Genomic DNA, 19,300 nt, shown 5'->3' with positions numbered 1-19,300 from the left:
TAACATACCTAGCTTTGTGATCCCCACTTGGTATGTCATCCTGTAATTTCAGAAAGTCGGTGATCACGTCATCATTTTGGAAGGTGTCAAGGTGTGGAGGGTCTTGTGAGTTCCACTCAATGAGTTTGGGGTGAATAATTGGCATTGCTTTATCGATTAGGCTAAGTTCATAGGATGCATCGGTTATGGTAAATACGGAGGAACCAAGGTTATCGTCAGTACTATCCTCTTCGTAACTAGGCTTGGGAGGTGACCTATTTGAAGTTTCCTCATTAACTAGGTCCCAAAAGGCCTTAATAAATGCATCTCCTTCAACTTTCTTAACATCAAAAGTGTCCCCATAAGATGATTGTGAAAATGAAGAATCACAATCGTATTCATGTGAATTCATCTTGGAATCACTCTATAGAACTCTGTCACTATGTATTATAGGGATGTTTGTTGATGTGAAAGGTTTGTCGATAGTTGCTACAGTAGTTTTATCAGACAGGGTTGTTGATGTTGCTTGGGTGTCTGAGGTAGACAAGAGTCCTATCCCAGGACTGAAAGTTTGGCAGGCAATATAACTCCTTTGCTTACTTGTAGCAAATTGAGGAGTATCTTCGTAACTTGAAAATTTAGACATGAGAGGTTGATTGGTAGAAGATATTGTCCTGCTTCTAGAAGGGGTGATCTTTGAAGTGGTCTTCTTACATTTGCCTTAAATCCCGAGCTTAGAAGAGTTGCCTGAACTAGGGTTGAATCAAAGTCCAGATGTATCCCGGGGTTGTAACAATGGTTGCAATGGCTCTTGTACACCTTTCTTGTGGAATCCCAATGCACTATGGCCATCATAGCCCATCTTTTGCATTAGGGTAAAACCTTTACCATACCTTTATGTCGGGATCCTGACATGTTGTCTAGCTATGTTAGAAGGGTCTTTGTAGATTCACTTTGCCAAATCTTCGTCAAGAGTTTCTTGTTCCTACGATCTGCCTGGGATGAAGCCATCAAGTGTAGTAGTATGTGATGCAATAAGTGGTTTGAGTGACTGTTGTGGTTTTCCATAATTACTAGGTGAGAGGGGTAGTTGGCCAACATAGAAAAGCTAACTAATATTGTACTCTCCTGGGCCTTCATCTTGTACTCTCATTTTCAACTTTTCTTGTTTGGGTGTAGGGATCGGTGGATTGGTGAGGTTTGTTGGGTGAATTTAAGATGATGAGATGGTGGCTTCTCTATTTCTAGGAACTATGATATTAGGTTGATGCCTTCTATAGTTACAAAAAGTGAATGGGTTAGCATCACCAAGGATAGTCATCTCTACTCCATTATATGGGAACTTGATACATTGATGGTCTACCTAATAGGAGATTGTATGGAAGAGGGATATCTAGGACTTGACAAACCACATTCTTCACCATGGGTCCTACCTTGACTAGTAGAGTGACCCACCCTTCAGAGGAGCATTCTACATCAGCATAGGCCTTGATGGTAATCCTCTTTCTAGCATCTACTTCATCTTCTACATATCCCAAGGCGATGATTAACTGTAATGTGCAAATGTTAAGGCCAACTCCATTGTCATCCAAGACTCGCTTGATTATGTGTTTATGTAAGAATCCCTCAATGTGGAGAGGGGCATTATGTGGTTGTTGAAAGGATGCATCATCATTCTCCGCAAAAGTGAGACATGGTGATGATTTGAGACTCCCAACCATGGCTTGAAATTGATCTATATTGAGCTCGGGTGGAATTGACTCTTCTTGGAGAGCTTGATCTAAGATGGTTTTATATGAGGGGGATATATGCAAAAGCTCTAGTATGGAGATAAGTACTGGCGTCTTATCTAATTGGTCCATAAGGTTATATCGTTTAGGCACACATGTCACTTTTGATGGTGCACCTGGTAAGACAAGCTTTCTACAACATTGCATGCGGGATCCTTACCTTGGATGGTAAGGGTAGCAACTTGTTCATTGGCATCATAAGGATTATTGAGAGTATAGGTATAGGTTGCATGTGTATAATCTGTCGTGTTATCTTGATTCTTACCTTTATGGGAGGGACCTCCTTTCTCATATGATGGGAGTGGATTTTTTAACATAGTATGATTAGTATTGGAAGTTTTTGCATTATGACCATCCACTTCTATGTCACCTCGATCAATAAGGTCTTGAATGGTATCCTTTAATCGGTGACAGTTGTTTGTTTTGTGCCCTCTTCCTTTATAAAATTCACAATAATCATTATCTCTCCACCAAGGAGGTTTGACTTGTGGTTCATAGTGTGATGTTTTAGGTAATGTGATAAGATCAGAAGAGATGAGCTGGCGTAAAATCTTTTCCAGAGATTCCCCCAAGGTTGTGTAGGTGCGATTGGATTTGTAAGTCAGTTATCTATTTTTAGGTTCCTCTTGCTATGTGTTTGAAGGTTGACTTCCTGGATTGGTTTGAGGATTACCTTGATTGGTAGTGGGGTTGTTGCGATTATCTGCAACCCCTGTAATTTTGACTATGGGTTGAGCGATTTTGACAGTTCGTGTGTCTACAACACCATCATTAACAATGTTTTGTTTTTAGCCCAAAAATTTGGTTTGTCGTTGTTGTAGGTTGGTCTTGGACCCTCCTTGTTGTCATTGTATATTTTGACAAGTCTCTTTTTGATAAGGGATTTCTCTATTTTAAGTCCTTGAGCTATGACGTCTTTGAAATTGTCAGAACATTTTATGTCTAAGTAAAATTCCATTTCCTCATTTAAGTTTGAAATAAAAATTTCAACTAATTTCTCTTCGGGAATGGGAAAGGAACGTCTACTAGAAATGTATCTCCATCTTTGTAAGAATGTTGAGAATAACTCACCATTATTTTGTTTGGTATTACATAGATCAGCCATGGAGACATCTCATTCTATGTTATGCGCATGATGGGTGATAAATTTTTGTACGAGGTCTTCAAAGGTTCTGATCCCATTGGGTAGGCATGAGAACCATTGCATGGTTGAGCCTCCAAAACTTTGGGGAAAGAGGTGCATTAAATATGTGTCCTCGTATGCAACCTCTAAGAAAGCGGAGAAAAATTCTCGTACATGATCTCCAGGGTCTCCCTTTCCCTTGTATTTATCAAACTTTGGAGTTTCGAAGGTGTGTGGGAAAGGAGGCATGTATATGTTTCTATCAAACGGATATGGGTGGATATCTTCAAGAGAATATTGCTTGTGTGTCTTTCCTGAATGCACTTGTTTGGTGAGATCTTGTATCCATTATCTTAACATATCCATTTCTGTAAGAGGAGGGGGGATGTTGCCGTGTTGGTAGTTATCATCATAGTTACATGTATTCCTTGCCTCCCTTTCACTGTGATTTGGTTCTTGTTGATGGCTATGTTGAGCTTGTTCTGGTATATCTTTAAGTTGTGATACGTCAAAGTCAGTGGGAATTTTGGCTCCTTCTTGATCAAGTTTCAGAAAATGGGCATCAACACTTCCTTTGAGAATTTCTTCAAAAAGTCCATTCAATATGGGATTGCTAAGTGCGTCTTCTATTTGTGCTTGTGTAGGGGTCTCTGGGTCTCCTCTTCTGGCAAAGGGGTTAATGGTCACTTCTTCTTCTTCCCATATTTTATTTTGATTTTGTCGATGAGTCTGAGGTTGAGTCCTAGCCATGTTTGAAGTACGTCTTTGTGGGTGAAAACAAGTGTGTGGTAGAGAATGAGATGAATGGAAAAGTGTATGTTTGATCCCTTCTTATAGTTCCAAGATTTTTATGATGATGATAATGAGTTGAAGTGTTTGTGGATGTTTGATCTCCTACACTAAAGGTTGGGTATCAACAAAGTCCTCTTTAGAATTGCTTGTTTTGATGTCTTAATATTTGTGAGATGAGGTGTAGCAAGGTTTGTGCTATTACTAACGTAAGCTACCTAGTAATGAGAGGATGCACTCATGGACTAGTTTTAACCTATCTATATGTTTAGTAATGCACCCTTTAGGATGTTTGATCCTAGATGTAGAGACACACTACAAAGTAATTTTGTTGGTATGATAAGCAATATCTGAAAGGACTAAGGACAAGACCTCTTTGTGTTGAGAGTTGAGTGAATTTGTGATGTGTTTTGGACTGAGTGCGAACTTTGGAATTTTCCACAAAGGGACTATGAATTTGTTTGGAAATGATTTTGAAGTGAGAAAGATGGAAGAAAATGTAGTAGGATTATGTGAATTTAGGAATATCTAGTAAGTGATTGCGAGTTGCAGAATGTATGATGGAGGAATGCATTGATCGTGATTGTGATGATATGATAGAGCCCTTCTTTGAAAGAAAGCTTGTGATGCAAGTGGTTCTAATTCAAAGTCGTTGGTAAAATCGTGTCTAAAATCGTTATATCGATGGTTGAAAGTGCGATGTTTCAACAACAACTTACGGTTTTTGTATAAGAAACTTATCCTTTTTTGGGTTTTCTTTTCACTTTGCTTCTTTTTGGATTTTCTATAAATTGACTTTTTGACGTATTTGAGAGATTTCCAAACACGAAGCATGGGTATCTTTTTTCAAGAATGTGTGAAGTTGTTTTGTTGAGATTATTGTTGGGGTGTAACTTGTTTAAATTGTTTGAATCTTTTGACAAGAAAATACATCAAGCACACAAGCACATATTCTTGCCCTTTTCAATAATGGCACAAAAGGTGTGGGTCTAAATCAACCCAATCATGAACTATTGACCCTCATAAATGTATGTATGTTCATAGGCCTAAAGTCGGCCCAAATTTTCACTTGTATGAAACAAGATGAAGACAATTCAAACACTTTTTATCCCTAAGCCAATTACGATATTTTCAGCCCACTACTTGATATTTCTTCAACTTTGGTACTACATACCTTATGTATCCCTCCGTAGCAAGTAAGGATGTGATATACTAAGTCTTGCATGAGCATAACAAATAGGTGATCCCTATGATGGGGGAGTCGCTACTTTCATCAAGCTACAAGTAGCCTTTCAAAAAGCTTCGTTTCTACTCAAGGAAATATGTATGGTGAGTATCTTGGGAGTAAAACCATATATGCTCTTGCACTGAAATTTTCACAAATATCCTCAATGAATAGAACGGGTGGGATTCTAAAATAAGAGGTGTCTAGTAATATTCGATGTCTTTGGGCGTAAGTTCATTCTGTAGTGACTCACTTAAGAGCCTTGTAACTCACAGTGGGGCCCATATGTCATTTCGACAAGTTACACTATAGGAACAACTACACCCAAGGCTACAACTTTTTCTTTCACCAGATTTCTATAGTGGCTCGAAGGATTTACCGTGCAAGGTCATCCCAAGAGTGATGTGTCTCTTGGTAGGCCTCTCTTAAAAACATAAAATTTAGAGTGTTACTAACACTTTTCTCTTGCACCTAGGACCATGAGAGCCAAGGGAGAGGATAGTGTGTTTTAGAATTAGGACCACTCTACAAATTTGCACAAGTGTGCCAATCACAAAATACACCTGTTCTTTTTAACCCATTATCGCAATGTGATCTATTTGCTACTTGGAGATGTTGCTCCAACAAATATGGTGTTCTTTTTAACCAAGATAAAAACTGTTTTGACACTTGACAAACTTTTGGAAAGCAAAAAACCTAGTCAACAAAAATAAAATCGTGTACACTTTGTAGCAAAAAAGATAGATGTGGGGTTCTTTTTATGCACCAAATTGAAAATGAAGTGGATTTTAAGTGCACCAAAAGTGAATGAAATTTATTTAATCCTTTTGCTTGAAAACAAGAAAGTTTAAGTTTGTTTTAAGCACCAAAGTGAAAGTGAAATTTACTTTAGTTGCACGAAAAGACCATGAGGTTCACTTTAATCCCTTTGTTTGAAAAACAAGGAAGATTAAGTTTGTTTTAAGAACCAAAGTAAAAGTGAAATTTATTTTAGTTTCACCAAAAGACCATGAGGTTTATTTTAATCTTTTTGTTTGAAAAACATGAAAGATTAATTTTAAACTCAAAGACTAAAAAGTGTTTCTAATTTAACTCCTCCAAACCTACAACAAATTGTTAGACCTGTAAAAAAACCACTCAAAAGGTTAGGCAAGATGGTGGGCTTGACAAGCCTAAAATTTCATTTTTCTTACAATTATCAGTTCTCTGCCTGATACAAAAAGCGCTAACAAAACTGAAAAAATGCTATAACTAACAACATAAGCGTTAGATCACACTCAACACATTATAATAGAGAACATAAGTGCCAATATACTCAAAAGTGCTATAATAAACACTGAAAGCGCTAATATAAAACAAAAGCGCTACAACTCAGAGAAAATAGAGGCATTAATTCAGGACGAAAGCGCTAAAACGCTATCATGTGCATGAAAATCCTGCAATTTCAAAAAAGTTTAGAAACAAAAATCTGAAGGTCGCGTGTTCGATCCACGCTCATCAGACTAAATGATGCATGAAAATGGGATTAGTGGACAATAAATAAATCATGTTAGTAAACTTTCAACCATAAGAATAACATGAAACTGAATCCATTTCAAAAGCATATCAAGAAATATTAGTAACAAAGCAAATAGTAAAATAAAGAACTAGACAACTCCAATACTCCCCCCTATGCTTGATGATGTTGGCTCATCCTTGTTCCACTCCTCTCCAAGTCCCCAATGAGTGTAGCTCTTAGCTTTTAGCACTATCCATGGATGCCATATGAAGATTCAAAATGGTTGTAAATGAAAAACAAATGCTAATGCAAGTGTAAAAGGTTTTCTATGAGAAAGCTCCTAATTAATGTCTATGTGAATTTCACTATAATAACAATGCTCTAATGCTCTCTTCTTCTCTATTTTTGCTTGGGGAATGAGGTCCTTTTATAGGGAAAAATGTTGATTGAATGGCTAAGATTGGGTGGGCTTGTGAAGGGTCAAGGTTGATGGGTTTGGGATCCATGTGATGGCTTTCAACCCAACCCCATGATGACAAGTGTCAACATGAGATGGCTTGAGAGGAGAGAGAAGGAGCATTTAATGCCTGAGGAGACATGAGGGTTACCCAAGGAGGGTTTGGTTAGGCTTGAGTTAGTGGATAAATCTTTTATCCAATTGATAAACTCTTGTGCAAGAGTTAATGGAGATAACCATGGTCAAAGCAATGAATGCTTGAAGATACCCATGAGTTAAACGAGGGTTGAGTTAGAGAGAAAGTCTCTAACCATGTGGGGAGGTTGAGTTAACCATTAATGGTTATGTAAGAGCCATAAAGGCTTTGAAATACTTTGGGGGTTAACTTGTTGAAAAATTAAAGCCTTTAATGCATTTCAAAGACTTTGAGGCATTTTTGAGAAGTGGCCTTTGTTTGGGAATGTAAAAATTATTAGAGAGGGGGATTAGGCTAATTAGAAGGGGTTAGAAGAGTCTAGAAGGGGGTTTAGAAGAATCTAGGAGAGGGTTAGTGAGCAAATGGGTGAGGATAAAAGGGGATTTTAATTAAAATAAAATTCATTTATTTCAACTAAAATTGTGCAACTTGCATTTGTAGGAGAATGCAAGTGGGATGGTTTTTAGAGATTTAAATAAATATTTATTTATTTAAATTTGAGAGAGATTAATTAAACAAATATGCTTTATTCATTTAATTAATTGTCAGAACATGGTTAAATGAATTAAATTAAATAAATTGAATAATTTATTTAATTAATAGGAGAAGAGGTTTAAGAATTAATTAAATATTAAATTAATTAATTATTGATCGATGGTTAAATAATCAAATAAATATTAAGTATTCATTTAATTAAGTGGACAAATTTGGGTGTCTATAGTAACAACTTGGCATGTTCCCATGTCAGGCACTCACAAATTGCCTTAAGTAAACGAACAATGAAGGTGGTAGCCAATGAATCCATGGTGGAATAAAATGAGGAAGCAAAGAACTAAAATGGGCCTCAAAGCTGTGATAGAATTAGAAAGATGCACTCTTTGTCAGTCTTCTCCTTGCCACAACTGTAAAAAAGTGATCAGATGGATTTGAACTTCTCTAAAAAGTCCTTAATGGAGTGGAAGGAATCAAGTACCAATGATATCAAATCTCTCTCGAGCTAAAGTGCATGAAACTCATTAATACCACCAAAATTTGCTCAAATTTGAGCCACATAGCTCTAGGAGTGGTGTCAGAATTAATATGAAATTGGAGACTATGTGAAACATGTAGGCCAATCAAACCCATAAACTAATCCATCTTATCCCTACTTTGAATGGTACTAACAGATCAAACTAGGTTGGGTCTTATCTAAACAAGACCAAAAACCCCTAGATTGAAGAAATCTAATCGTTTTGGCCTTCCAACTATGATAGTTATGGGGTGTAAGATTCTCATTTAAGGGTTCCACCATTGGATTTGGTTTGCAGATTATGCAAGGGATAGGAAAATATGAGAATCTGAAAGGTTATGATTTTATCCCCCCACAACAAGAAAAAATAACCCTTTTACAACTATATAAGCCGAAAAATGACAAAATCAAGAAATGAACAAAATTGAGATCTCTGAGTACTTGATACAAATTCTAGAAAAATAGACCTGAGATCTGGGTAGAGGACTTCATCATCTTTCCAATGCCTACTTGTTTGCGAAAATTAGAGTTTGGATGTGCAAGTTATCATCCTAAAAGCACAAAACGAAAGATCCGACTTCATGAGCCTGGTACAAAAAATTTAGAGAAAAATCTAGAAAAAAGACTAGCAATAATGGATTAGCTCTATAACTAGATTTTTTACGATATATTGTTTGCACAATTTTAAGCTTGTGCAACCAAGTTATGGCCAAAAAATCACACCTAGGTCAAAATGCAAACTAGAGGGCTCCTAGGGCATCCATACTATTGGACGTCAATAGAATCTTCACAAAATATTCCCTTTGGATGTTGATGTGGTAAAACTGATATGGAGTCAACAATGTTATTGACATGGTAGTCAACAGGCTAATGTGGCAGATGATTCAGCGCTTACATGTCATTGGCATCAAGTCAAGTGCATACACAAGGTTCATATAACATGCATAGGTACATCCATACAAACAAATAAACTGCTACACAAAAAAAACTTTTTTGTCCCTTTTAAATTTTTTTTATTTTTATTTTATTTTACAATTTTATTTTTTAGCAAACTTGCAATTTTCACGTATTGGTGCTGACATTGAAGTCTGACATAGGTTATAAGGATTGTATAGATTCATATGAAAAAATTTATGGCTAATTTTTTTCCCTGACACTTTATTAGATTTTGATGATTTGATAGTTGATCTTAGGATTTTTGAGCATTCTGAGCATGATGGTGACATCTATTTCACTCCAAAGTTCCTAGATTTTTTGTTGACCCCAACATTTTGCCTTCATTTTCATGTCCTTAGCCAGCTTGACCCAAAACTTCAACTGCTTGAATTTTGACAAAATGACAACTACTCTATAGGTTTTGAGACATTCTTAACATGATGGAAACCTTTGTTTGAGAACAATGTGCACAAAAGTCTCTCAAGGTTGGATTCATCAAGTATATGGATAGTAACTTAAAGTAGATCTACTTTGATACCATGTAGAAGTTGATGCTTCAACCTCACAAGCCAAGAATCATTTGCAAGCATGCCACCTATTAAAAAAAAAGATCAAGCAAGGATATTTTGCTCAACAGAACTTGAGATTTTTGTATTGATTGTACAAGAAGACATGATTACAATGAATGAATGAATCCTTGCCCTAATGCAATACTAAACTAGCTAGCACCAAGTGTCAAAATCATAATGAATTAGGCAACTTAAGCTATTATTAGCCTACTTAAATAAAAGGAAAAAAGAACCTAAGTTTAGCTTAAGTGAATAAATGACCTAATTAAATAATTAATTAGATAAAGTGTCCTAATTATTCCAATAGATAGTATGCCCATAATATTGAGGTTCCCTACAAGTCTATATATACCTTGTACCTTTTTGTATGATTGTTTATGTTGCGTGTAAATCTTTGTAAGAAAATATCTTGTCTTGTAAGATGTGTGAGAGTTTCTATGACAATATAATTGGTGTGAGAATATATGATGCATGTAAGATCATGTAAGAGGAGAGTTGCATTATTGAATTAAATCATTGACCAACTTATGATACATGTTATGACATGTCATAGAGTATTTTTAAATATAAATACTAGAGCCAAAATAGAGTGTCGAGTCAATTATGACAAAGTTATGAAAACTAATGATAGGTGTAAGGAATATGTTATTTTTAGTTTGTCACGTCTTCTTAGGATTTGGAAACTAAATTTTCAGTAGGGATTTGGGTACCACAATTTAGGATATTTTAACTCATGGTTTCATCATTACCATTTTTTCATTTCATGTATGTTATTTCTCTTACATATCAGGTACTAGAAATGGAGGTTTCATAATGTATATTGTAGGTACCATTATGTTATTGAAAACTCTCCAAATTATGTTTTTGATTTCTCTTGTGAAGAGTTGAACTTAGAAGTTGTAATATACTTGTTGTTATTGAGAGTACTATTGGTTTGATTTTAGACATCCATTTTTTTCCAAAGGGATTTTCCTGATATACACCACAAGATGTAATGAATTTTTGTCTCATTATATGTTATAATAAAAATAGTCATATTTTATATACATCTCTCATAGATTAACATAAGATTTATTTCCACAATCTTAGATTTATTTCATTTGGCATGAGATCCTAACTAACTTGCGACTTAGGTTCAAGAAGAAACTTTCTTTTGAATTAATCTTTATTTGAGCATGTGTGTGTAGAGGATATATTTGTTTCAAGTAAGATGCAATTCATGACAAGATTAGGGATGGAAAGATTTAACAACACCAATTTTAAGTTGTAGAATCTAAAGATGGAATATTTACTCATAGATCAAGATATATGGTTTACAATATATAAAAAACAATCCAATAACATTAGAAGTACAATATATATTGGATGGGAAGGGAACAAGTATCATCAAGCCTTTCTTAGTTGATTTAGTAATGTTGATTTTTTATGAAAAATTGCATGTAAAACCTCTACAAAAAGCTAGGGAACATGTATCAAATAAAATATCTCTTTAATAATCTTTCTCAATGGAAGAAGTTTTAGAATTTGAGGATGGTAGATGGTGTATTTTTAAGCACTTGAATGCATTTGACATAATCATGAGCCAATTACACTTAGTGGGTTAAAAATATAGGCATTTTAAGATCAATGCATGAACCTATTGTGCTATTTGTCTAACTCATGGGACAACCTAGTAATGGCTATTGGAAACATTGCTACAAATCATGTGCTTGATGAGATTGTGATTAAATTATAAGGCACTGAGAGTGGGGGGGGGGGGGGGGGGGGGTGAATCAGTGCAAGCAAAAACAATATGAATCCGATCACCAACTTAAACAACTTAAAACTTAATAAGCATAAGAGGAATATCACCACATAAGCTAATGCCCAATAAAACAAATTTCACATAACATAAGAGATTTATACGTGGAAACCCAAAAGGGAAAAAACATGGTGGGAGTTAAAACCCACAAGATTCACTATTTACAGAATAGAAATCTTGACCGGTTAAGGTCGTACAAATATGCCTTGTTAGGAGCAGACCTGATTAGGAGTCATCTAGTTAAGGGATTTAATATGATGAACCTTGTTAGGAGCTTTGACCTGTTAGGATCAATCTCACAAGACAATTTAAGACTCTGATATAGAGCTACCTTGTTAGGGGATTTACAAATTAAGGCTTGTTAGAACTTACCCAGTCAGGGGATTTAACTGCTGCAAACTATTAGGAAAACAACAGTCAAATGATCTTCATGTAACACCTCTGTGTCTAATAAGATCCACTTTAGATCCTCAAAACATCAACAACACATCAATACAGAGCTTCACTAATCACCGCACAATTAAATTCGCATCCTTCGCTAATGATCTCACACTCTTCATACTCACATCGACTTGATACCTCATCACACTTTTTATAAACATCTCTTATTCGGCTACAACCTTGGAACAATTTCCTAGGTTCAATGAATCTAGACATTCTTATATTACATGCCTTACTTATGTCGGCCATCGACATAAGAAATAAAAAATAAAAAATAAGACAAAACCTGTGCCGGTTTATCGATCATAGTGACTTTATCACTATCGGTTAAGTGTTCTTCCAGATAGCCTACTATGTACATCAAATCTCGATCATCTTGTTGAATTTGCTAATGTGGTCATGAATATTACACCAAATACCTATCTCCATCACTCCTATAAAACCACATCATCCAACTCTTCATCAATCACCTGTACCGGTTGCATGAATGCAACTTTGTCTTTGTTTACCGGTTGAAGTCCTAATTACCGGTTCTCTGTTAAAATGTCTTCGGTACTAGTTATACCTTACCTGTTGGCTTCCAAGACTTAGATGACTAGGAAAAAATTGTTTCCATCAATGAAAACACAAGACTTAGTCATAAAAAATGAATCTCAATCTCTTTATCACATTCACCAATCAATCATATCACCAACAGTCTTTATCGGTTCAGTCAAATGCTAACAAATTGAGCTTTCTTTTTTCTTAGAGATGAGGTGGAAGGATAATGAATCCACCAAGGAAACCTTACATAATAAGGATGAGAATATGAATAAAATAAAATAATTATGGGAGATTTAAGTCTCTTGGTAATTCCAATATCAAATGCTAGAGCTACAACAAGATAGGCTATTCCAAAAAAGACTATAAAGAAGATGAAAATAAGAAGAAAAAAAAGGCCTAATTTGATGATGATTCTAACTCTAAATTTTCCTAGGAGGATACATATGATGCCTTTTTCCTATCCTTGGATACACATGTGCATGTAAGGATTCATTATCTATTTACTCTAGAGTATCTTTCCATATGATTCCTAATTAGGAGTGGTTTCTAGGCCATGAGTTTTGATGATGAGAAGATCTATCTTAGTGATGACTCTTATCTCAATATTTTTGGTCACATGAGTCAATATTTGATTATATGATTGAATTATCAAGGGTATTACTAGATTTCTATCCATCCTTGGTTTGGTACAAAACTTATTATCTAGCAATAAAATAAATGTTATAGGTGCTAGTTTCTCTTTAGAAATGGAGGGTGTAAGATGATTTATGGAGGTATGATGGTCATGAAGGAGTTTGAAATTGGCACTCTATTTTTTCTTGAAGCTATCACTTCTATATAGTGCAATAGTTCTTCTACACATGTAATGAAATTATTTACTAAATCTATGCCTTTGACATTGGAATCTAAGATGAAAAGGTTCATTGTTTATAGTTTTGATGTTCATGCATTTTGGGCATCTAAGCATGCTCTTACCCTAGAAAACAAGTTATTTACAAATAATGCAATGTTATGACACCGATACAATGGCCATATTGGTGATAAAATTCTATATACCTTGAAACATAAAAATCTTGTAGGACTCATTGATTGTTCTAAACATTTTTTTTAGAAAGTGTAATCATCTTAAGTTTAATATATCTCTCAAAAATATTTTAAAATTTGAATCTTATTCATTATAATACATTTAGCCATATACATGTTCCTTATTTATCAAAATTCTTGTATCATATATCATTTATTGACTATTTTTCTTGATGGACATGTCTTTTTTTTATAGGAGAAAATCCAAGGTCTTTGGTTAATAAATTGAGTGTAAAGATTTTGAGAGAACCAGATGAGTAAAATGATTAAGGTGTTGAGGATTAATAATTACAGCGAATTTTATTTAGTATAATTTAACATGATTTTATAAACCAAATGGCATATAAAGGTATAAGATAACTTCACACATATCACACACTACTCATAGAATGGAGTAAAATGAACGAGAAAGATGTTGACAAAGAGGGCTAAAAGTACACTTAGCAAGTATTGATTAGAACAAAAAATTAGGTAGATGTAGTTAGTACACAATTTTACCTAACTAAAAGGTCTCCTACATTAAAATTTGCTAAGAAAAACCTTGGGGAATTATTTAATTAACTTGAAGAAATATAACAATGAATACTTCTAAACAATTATGCAAATCTATTTTTAAATAAAATATTCAACTAAGGATTGTCCATAAGAGATTGTGTGAATATTTAAAGCAATAAAAACCCTAAATTTGTAACACAACACAAAATGTATGTGGAGAAATCTTTTTGTGAAAAACTCTACCACAAAGAGAGTCTCCTAAATGTATGAATATTCAAAAATAAAATACAAATACAATATTTTAGAACTCCCTTCAATCTAATAGGATTCTATTAGCACCCGTACACTTGTAAAATAACATTATAAAACACTATCCCATGCCTCTAGTTTGTAGAGAAATGGGAGAGGAATACCACAAATGGATTCCCAAAATAATGTACCATCAAACCATGATAAAATGAAAATAATACCACATCTATAGTGAAGATGCTCTTCTAAAAATACTAAAAGTAACTCCCAATGAGAAATGAATAGAAAAATAGCCTATTTATTAATAATAGATGTCATCTTTGACTTGTAACTCCTCCATGATGGGTCATATCCCAAGGTAAGCAGCCAAATTCACCACCCAACTCATATGGGACCTAGTGGCAACAAAATGTAAGATACCCCACAACTCATATCTTACACCCAAGTTGAGAAACATCATAAAGATAACATTGCAACCATGTCTCTACCAACTTTGCCTCCTTCGTGATTACCATTACACCCAATATTTCAAGTCTATAGGGAATAATAATAAAATAATAAAATCTCTAAACAACTTGAATGTCGAAGTACTTATTCCAAGATTGTTTGAGATATATAAGCTAATAGCATTATAATTATAGTTAAATATGACACTATCTGAACACATGGAGGTTGAGATAGTAAAAAAAAATCACTTTAGTGTCTTTGAATTTTTTGGCTGCAAGACATATGCTTGTGTGGCTAATGTCAATTAGCAATATTTGTTAAATAATATCATGAAGCATATCTTAATTGTCTATGGTGTCAATATGAAAGGGAACAATCTTTAAGATTCCTTGGGTAGGAAATTTCAATACAATCAACATATGATATTAGATCTTACCCTATGGTTGGGCAACTAAAAGAGGATGGGAGGCTAGCTATGTAGTATGGACAAAAAGTGAGTTGGTTGCACCATATGATGAACTAAAGGTTCAAGATGAACCCGATGAGGAGGAGAGCTCAAAGAGTTAAAAGGAGAAATAACCTCCACCTAAGCTTAGGGGAGGTCCACTTAGAAGATGAGGCCACTAAACAAGTATCATTACATAATTTAATATGCTTTTTCTCTAATTACTAATGTTAGTAGACATTGAACTATGAAAGATGTAATAGAGATAGATGATAACTCTTAGATTTTGATCATGGAATAGTTGAAGGATGTGTTGAGAAAGAGCAGGGTTTGTGACTTGGCTTGGTTTCTAAGAGAAAGAAAACATGTGGGTGTAAATATATCTTCAAGGTGAAATTTGGTTTATACGGTAAAGTTAAGAGGTATAGGGTAAGATTGGTTGCAAAAGAATATTCTTGGGTTGACGGGATAGATTTTGGTGATATTTTTTCACCAATTACTAAATTAAAATCTATTAGGATCAATATTATCCATTGCAACAACTTTTTATTTATAAATATAGCTAGAGCACCATAACTGCAAAGATAATAATTCATTGGTTTGTATATTGAAAAAACCTTTTGCATGGTCTCAAATAGTCACCTAGGATGCAGTATTACAAATTTGATTCTTATGTGTTGAGATTAGAATTTTTGAGTTGTAGTCAAATCATCATTCTAACTATAAACAACATGGTAATCATTTCCTTTTTATCACATTTTATCTAGATAATATGTTTTATCAGTAACAATAAGGATGTAATTATAAAATTGAAATATTATCTTTATGCATATTTTGATTTGGAATTGGGGGATACTAAGTTCATCTAAGTCATGGAGATTAAAAGAAACAGTGCTAGAAAATAATTTTTTTGGGCCAAAGTAAGTATATAAACTTTGCATTGTAGGAATTCAACATAGTAGATAGAAAACCAATGAGTGTTTCTATTTTAGCGAGGACTAAATTATTAGTTGGTCAGTGTTCCCTACATCACATGATTTGGATTTTATGTTGCATGTTCCTTATGCTATGCACTTGGTATTGTTATGTACACTATGATTCAATGCAATCGACCAACCATAGACCAAGCAATGAGAATCTTGAGTTGTTTAGGGTTGATCCTTGTCAAGATCATTGGATTACAATAAATAGGTGTTTTAGATACTTGTGGGGTGCTTCCAAGTACTCTTTATGATATTAGGGAGATAATGTCTTGGGGAATATTAAAGCTCAAAACTTTAGGCCCTCTCCTCTTGTATGATTACTCAAAGTTAGACAAAGCCTGAACAAGGTATCTCAAGCAAATATAATGACGCATCAACAAGTAGAGGAATTTTGGTTCAATGTGTAGGATTATGAAATATCCTCTTCTTCTTTAGGATTTTTAGAACCTAGGGGAATTATCTCGAGGTATTAATATAGGAAGAATAGAGAAATAAATAAATGGGAATAAGGCTTTGATTTCTATGTCCTAATGAAAATTGGGAAAAAACCTATTAGACTTCACTAACAATACACCTGAATAAGTATGCAAGTGCACCCACAAGTGTAATTATTTCCACTCATCAAATATGAACCCCCTTAAGTATGATTGTGACGAGGTTATGATTGTTAATGCTAGGGTTAAGAAATGTGATATTTTTAGCCAAATGAGTCTTAGGATTTGTGCACTAAAACTTGACTAGGGATTTAAGCATTACATTATGGGTGGTTTGAGTTTATTTTTCCTATTTAACATTTGGTAGTTTCATGTATTGATTATCCTCTATATTTAGTGATAGAGATGAAGCTTTTATAGTATATTATAGGTACAAAATCTACAGGTTATGTTGGTAATTTCTCTTATGAAGGCTCGAGCCTTGAGGTTGTACTACAACTATTGTTATCAGGAATAAAATTGGTTTGAGTTTGGAGACTACATTTTTTTCCTTAAAAGAATTTTTGTAGGTATATCACGATGTTACAATTATTTTGTGCATTTTTATTTTCTATTAATTACTTTAATTATATTTTTAATGCATCTCTCCTTATGGATTAGTGTAGAAAGTATTTATCTAATATTAACTTCCTTTCATTGTTTGCCTAACATAAAGCATCATGAGCTAAACTCACACCCAAAATTCAATAGATTATAGCAGGGTGAAAATAAACCAAATATGGGCCAAACTAAGGAAAGATCTCAAGCAATCCCAACCTTTCTATTTTCTTTATTGCAGGTTCCCTGGCTACATATCTTCTTTCTCTAAGACTAGATTTCTATTTTGTAGGCACTGCAACATTCCTCTAATTATTTAAGCATATAGATTCTCAAGTTTTAAGCTTTGTATGGTTTGAGGAAATGATATAAATTGCTTAGACTTGACCATAATCATGGAGGCATTCCTACTTGAAAACTCTATTATATTCTTGCTCATTGCTATTTTAGTTTGTGCAACTCTTATTTGGCATTTGATTTCCCAAGCTTAAAATTAAGAAAAATCTTTCTTACCTTTAATTGTCTTTTAAACATTTAATTTCATAATCTACTTTCCTGAAAATTTTAAACAAGTTTATGTTACTATAGCAAAACCTAGTGTTTTAAGTTTATTTCAATTTTATTTTTGAATTTTATTTCTAAGGATAATAATTATACACAACTTAATTGACACACACTAAGGTAGAAAGGAAAATAAAAATTCCTCACACATAACTAGAACTTCCTTCTATTCTTATACATTGGCAATCTTTTTGCTATTTTATTTTGGTTAACATTAATAATTCATAAATTTCACGCACCTGAGAAAAGTAAGCATTTATCTAGGCCCCTCAAGGGTGGGTTGCGTAGCTTGAGATTGGATGGGGAACACTCTTTCTATTGGAGCTTAGAAGTTGAAGCTAGGGATGAATAATGAAACAGAAGTTCAAGCTGGTTTGTTTGTCGTAAACTTAGCAAGCAATTTATCAATTTCTAATTTGCATATGGAAGGTGATTCATTAATTATTATAAATGTAATAATTAATGGTATCTCTCAAATATGAAAGATTAATAAATTTATTAAATTAATCAAGGCCAAACCATCTTCAAGTTTAGTAATTTTAAAATCACCCATACCTATTGTAGTGGTAATGAGGTGGTAGATGTATTGCTAAGGTGGGTATCTGCATTTAAACTTTGATGGTTAGGGTTTTGTGTGGGAGGATTTTGCAATAAATTAGTACGATTGACAGATGAAAGGCAAGAATAATCATGCAAAAGGATTTAGAAAAAGATATTAGGCATTTCTAATGAGTGTAGGTCTTTATTTGGTTGTTGTGACAATGTTGATCAATGTGTAATATTCTCATAACAATTTTTGCGAGTATTGAATCATCGATGACTTTCTCTACAAGTATGGAAGCTAACTTCACTTTGAGAACTAGAATGATGCAAATTGCATTTCTGGGAAGAATAACAAATGAGCGGTTGTTGAATGTGTTTTCAATTAGAGACCTTATGTTCCTGCAATTGATAAAAATGATGTCAGGAGATGAATATATGGGTGCAAAATACAAATATAGGACAACTGATGATATTGCCTCTTATATGTATATTCAAGGGTAAACATTGATGGTAATATGTAGAGGTAAATACAATTTTTTTGGTATATAGGATAGGTGGGGTGAAAGGTAAATATTGATGATTATCTGTAGAGGAAGAAATATTTATTGTACAGGGAGTAGGCATGGTAGAAGTTGTACATGTTGAAATCTGTGGCAGTAGACTACTTTCTATAGCTAGCTTATCTAATATTTTTTGAATAGCAATACAATATTAACCTTTACGAATTAAAAAAAAAGTAAGTATTTTTTCCTTTTATATTACTTTCGTATTATGATATTTGTCAGGTGAAAGCATTTTGTTAGATCGAACATGTCATTCATTGCAATCAGCACATGTTTACTATTGAAGATAGATGATCAATTCATAACTCTAGAAGAAAATGATCTCTAGGAAAAATAAATATGTGAACGCTTAACACACATGAAGGATACATGGGGAGTTTCTAGAGGTTGATACATGAAAACTTACCCTATACATGTTTGTTTGAAATCATAGTGTTTGTATTTTAGGTCTTGTAAGATTGTTTGGGACCTTTCAAAGTCACCACTAAACTTCTCATGTAGGCTTGTTCAATTTTGAACACTTATAGGTTAAGGCCACAACTTT

This window comes from Cryptomeria japonica, chromosome 4 (assembly GCF_030272615.1).
Source record: "Cryptomeria japonica chromosome 4, Sugi_1.0, whole genome shotgun sequence".
NCBI lineage: Eukaryota > Viridiplantae > Streptophyta > Pinopsida > Cupressales > Cupressaceae > Cryptomeria > Cryptomeria japonica.
Note: the sequence above shows the minus strand (reverse complement) of the source record.